At 57.1% G+C, this 5,000-nt stretch overlaps 2 non-coding genes across 2 annotated transcripts; both read right to left on the bottom strand.

Moving 5' to 3' along the window:
• Positions 1 to 492: 492 nt before the first annotated feature.
• On the bottom strand, positions 493 to 647 carry LOC124727023. The gene has a single exon (XR_007006880.1). It is a non-coding gene; the product is annotated as a 5.8S ribosomal RNA (ribosomal RNA).
• Positions 648 to 998: 351 nt separating this feature from the next.
• LOC124727032 lies at positions 999 to 2,907 on the bottom strand. The gene has a single exon (XR_007006887.1). It is a non-coding gene; the product is annotated as a small subunit ribosomal RNA (ribosomal RNA).
• Between the last annotated feature and the right edge of the window lie 2,093 nt (positions 2,908 to 5,000).

Consider the following 5,000-nt stretch of genomic DNA (forward strand, 5'->3'; position numbering starts at 1 on the left):
GAGCTGCACTCTCAAGCAACCCGACTCGAAGGAGAGGTCCCGCCGACGCTCGCACCGGCCGCTACGGGCCTGGCACCCTCTACGGGCCGTGGCCTCATTCAAGTTGGACTTGGGCTCGGCGCGAGGCGTCGGGGTAGTGGACCCTCCCAAACACCACATGCCACGACAGGCGGCAGCCTGCGGGGTTCGGTGCTGGACTCTTCCCTGTTCGCTCGCCGCTACTGGGGGAATCCTTGTTAGTTTCTTTTCCTCCGCTTAGTAATATGCTTAAATTCAGCGGGTAGTCTCGCCTGCTCTGAGGTCGTTGTACGAGGTGTCGCACGCCACACCGCCAGCCGGCTGTGCACGCTACCGAGAAAGTACCGGTATGCGAACCGCCAGGCGACGGGCGCGCATCGCACGTTTGAGGAGACGCGGCCGGCCCCACAGGCGGCCGCGACACTCCCAGGTCTGCGAAGCGGGGCAAACGCCGCGCGCTTCAGTATACGTAGCCGACCCTCAGCCAGACGTGGCCCGGGAACGGAATCCATGGACCGCAATGTGCGTTCGAAACGTCGATGTTCATGTGTCCTGCAGTTCACATGTCGACGCGCAATTTGCTGCGTTCTTCATCGACCCACGAGCCGAGTGATCCACCGTCCTGGGTGATCTTTTCTCAGTTTCCGCCGTCTCTTTCGAGACGGTCGCATAGGCGGGAGTGAGGCGTGTGGCGGCCCCTGTTCCAGCGTTCTGTGTCCAACGGCCTCACGGCCGACGGGCGTCGTACGGCTCCACACCGGAGCGGACAGGCACTCGGGCGAAAGTCATTCAAAACCGGCGCCAGGCGCCAGGTGCCGCAGGCCAGCCGCTCCAGCGCTTCAGCGCTCGTACCACACAACATTGCCGCTAGTTTTGAGAGGCACGCGTGGTTCCGCACGCGGCGCACGGCTACGGCGAGCCGTACAGGTAGCGTGTTGCGCGACACGACACGCACATCGAAAGACATGCAGTCTAGTCGGTAATGATCCTTCCGCAGGTTCACCTACGGAAACCTTGTTACGACTTTTACTTCCTCTAAATGATCAAGTTTGGTCATCTTTCCGGTAGCATCGGCAACGACAGAGTCAATGCCGCGTACCAGTCCGAAGACCTCACTAAATCATTCAATCGGTAGTAGCGACGGGCGGTGTGTACAAAGGGCAGGGACGTAATCAACGCGAGCTTATGACTCGCGCTTACTGGGAATTCCTCGTTCATGGGGAACAATTGCAAGCCCCAATCCCTAGCACGAAGGAGGTTCAGCGGGTTACCCCGACCTTTCGGCCTAGGAAGACACGCTGATTCCTTCAGTGTAGCGCGCGTGCGGCCCAGAACATCTAAGGGCATCACAGACCTGTTATTGCTCAATCTCGTGCGGCTAGAAGCCGCCTGTCCCTCTAAGAAGAAAAGTAATCGCTGACAGCACGAAGGATGTCACGCGACTAGTTAGCAGGCTAGAGTCTCGTTCGTTATCGGAATTAACCAGACAAATCGCTCCACCAACTAAGAACGGCCATGCACCACCACCCACCGAATCAAGAAAGAGCTATCAATCTGTCAATCCTTCCGGTGTCCGGGCCTGGTGAGGTTTCCCGTGTTGAGTCAAATTAAGCCGCAGGCTCCACTCCTGGTGGTGCCCTTCCGTCAATTCCTTTAAGTTTCAGCTTTGCAACCATACTTCCCCCGGAACCCAAAAGCTTTGGTTTCCCGGAGGCTGCCCGCCGAGTCATCGGAGGAACTGCGGCGGATCGCTGGCTGGCATCGTTTATGGTTAGAACTAGGGCGGTATCTGATCGCCTTCGAACCTCTAACTTTCGTTCTTGATTAATGAAAACATACTTGGCAAATGCTTTCGCTTCTGTTCGTCTTGCGACGATCCAAGAATTTCACCTCTAACGTCGCAATACGAATGCCCCCGCCTGTCCCTATTAATCATTACCTCGGGTTCCGAAAACCAACAAAATAGAACCGAGGTCCTATTCCATTATTCCATGCACACAGTATTCAGGCGGGCTTGCCTGCTTTAAGCACTCTAATTTGTTCAAAGTAAACGTGCCGGCCCACCGAGACACTCAATAAAGAGCACCCTGGTAGGATTTCAACGGGGTCCGCCTCGGGACGCACGGGGACGCACGAGGCGGTCGCACGCCTTCGGCTCGCCCCACCGGCAGGACGTCCCACGATACATGCCAGTTAAACACCGACGGGCGGTGAACCAACAGCGTGGGACACAAATCCAACTACGAGCTTTTTAACCGCAACAACTTTAATATACGCTATTGGAGCTGGAATTACCGCGGCTGCTGGCACCAGACTTGCCCTCCAATAGATACTCGTTAAAGGATTTAAAGTGTACTCATTCCGATTACGGGGCCTCGGATGAGTCCCGTATCGTTATTTTTCGTCACTACCTCCCCGTGCCGGGAGTGGGTAATTTGCGCGCCTGCTGCCTTCCTTGGATGTGGTAGCCGTTTCTCAGGCTCCCTCTCCGGAATCGAACCCTGATTCCCCGTTACCCGTTACAACCATGGTAGGCGCAGAACCTACCATCGACAGTTGATAAGGCAGACATTTGAAAGATGCGTCGCCGGTACGAGGACCGTGCGATCAGCCCAAAGTTATTCAGAGTCACCAAGGCAAACGGACCGGACGAGCCGACCGATTGGTTTTGATCTAATAAAAGCGTCCCTTCCATCTCTGGTCGGGACTCTGTTTGCATGTATTAGCTCTAGAATTACCACAGTTATCCAAGTAACGTGGGTACGATCTAAGGAACCATAACTGATTTAATGAGCCATTCGCGGTTTCACCTTAATGCGGCTTGTACTGAGACATGCATGGCTTAATCTTTGAGACAAGCATATGACTACTGGCAGGATCAACCAGGGAGCTGCGTCAACTAGAGCTGAGCAGCCGGCCGCCCGGGAGTGTGTCCCGGGGGCCCGCGCGAACACGCAAGCGTCCGCTCAATCATTCTGCAAACAGGAGGAGGCTGAGCTCCCCTGCACAATACACCTCGAAACCCTCTCAGGTCCCGGCGGCGCGCAGCGCCGTCCCAAGTACTTGGTCGGGTTCGAGAGAGGCGCAATCGCCCGGAGTTAGGCGAGTAGACGCTTTCGGTGCGACCACCCGTGCTCCCAACTGAGCTTGCCGCTGCCGACAGAGGCCCGGGAGCGTGCTGTCGTGGCATTGCCGGCGGGAGACAACACGCGCCACCTACGGTGACCGGCAGCTCCAACGCCAGCGCCACAGAAGGACAAAAGCCCCACTTGGGTGCCGAAGCGAACTCTCCCAGCACAGCGCACGCGCCAACACATCCGCACAGCTGCGATACAAACCACCAGCGAGAACCGCTGGGGCGACCGAGCAGCAGACGGCGTCGCGGCGCCGAGCGCCGGGCGGCGGCGCATCCTCAACGCACACAGTCCTCAATCGGACCAGCACACTGAAGATGTCCACCGCGCTTCGCACCGGGCCCGCGAGGACCTACTTTGGCCGCACGGCGCCGCGCGCAGGGTGCGCCGGCGCGCAGCTGCGACGCCTGCCGCGTCCGTCGGCCGGCGCGCCTGCCACTGGCCGCCCCCACCAGCCGGCTGTAGCGCGTGCGCCCACGCACCGCGCGGCCAGCACGCCGGGAGGCGCCCCCTCACCGGCCGGGGACGGTCCCACCCAGCCACCGCCGCGTATCGCTTCACACCCAGATGCCGTTCAGTTTCGTCGGCATGGTGGGTATCGCTGGAACAACCGGTTCGTACCTCAACCTATCGTCGCCATCACCGATTCACCCCTAGCGAGAACAACCGCACCACAACAGGTTACCATTTGTTCATTTGCGTAACTTCACCAGAAAACGCAGGCGTCCATCGCCATTTGCAACTTCAACGATTATTGCATGCCTGTGTCAGGTGTCACGCCACACTACGTCTGCCCACATACACGCAACAAAATGTGCACGCCTAGACAATACGTGGAAGGTGGCCCCCGTACGTATGCGATGTCCATTGCTCGAACGACTGTCAACCGGCCTCTGTAGCATGTCGCAGATATGGAACGCGGTGCACCATGCCATCACGGTGTGTGAGGAGAGACGACTAGGTCCGAATACATCAACAGACAGCTCATGCTGATCGCCATCCACGGCGTCCGTTCCTCCCACACGTCTCTATGGCGTACCACACTGCAATCCAGCTCTCATAGGGAGACGACACGTAGCTGCGTGCACAATATTTGCACTGTATGGTCCGCCGTTTTTGGGCGCAGTCGTTGTACGGTCACACATGTGCCACGATGTATCATTCGGTACATAAGGACGAATGTGCAGTACAGATTGTGGTTTACGCGTACGACATTAGCGGACGGTTGACACAGGCCGCACCACAACGTAGCCTGAGTACGTCGCATGCGAAGGGCATTGAACATGCAAACTTCTCACCAACCAGCTTGCGAAGGCAGGGGGGCAAGGTGGGGACGTGGGGAGGGGCGGCATGTACGTCCTGCTGCCATCCACATTACAGTGTACAGCAGGAGCATGTGGAAAGTCAGCAAGACTTGCAAGGTGTTTAACATGAAGCGATACACAGGGGAGCGGGCAGTGCGAGTAGCGAACTATATTGCGAGGGTTGCGGGTGGGCAACACTACACTAATTGAACGAGTCGTATAACAATTACAGAGCAGGTTTAGGCGACAACATGGGTTACGTTAGGGGACAACGTGGGTTACGTTAGGGGACAACGTGGGTTACTTTAGGGGACAACGTGGGTTAGGTTAAGGCACAACGTGGGTTAGGTTAAGGCACAACGTGGGTTAGGTTAAGGCACAACGTGGGTTAGGTTAAGGCACAACGTGGGTTAGGTTAAGGCACAACGTGGGTTAGGTTAAGGCACAACGTGGGTTAGGTTAAGGCACAACATGGGTTAGGTTAAGGCACAACATGGGTTAGGTTAAGGCACAACATGGGTTAGGTTAAGGCACAACATGGGTT

The sequence above is a fragment of the Schistocerca piceifrons genome, unplaced genomic scaffold (genome assembly GCF_021461385.2).
Source record: "Schistocerca piceifrons isolate TAMUIC-IGC-003096 unplaced genomic scaffold, iqSchPice1.1 HiC_scaffold_1076, whole genome shotgun sequence".
Taxonomy (NCBI): Eukaryota; Metazoa; Arthropoda; class Insecta; order Orthoptera; family Acrididae; genus Schistocerca; species Schistocerca piceifrons.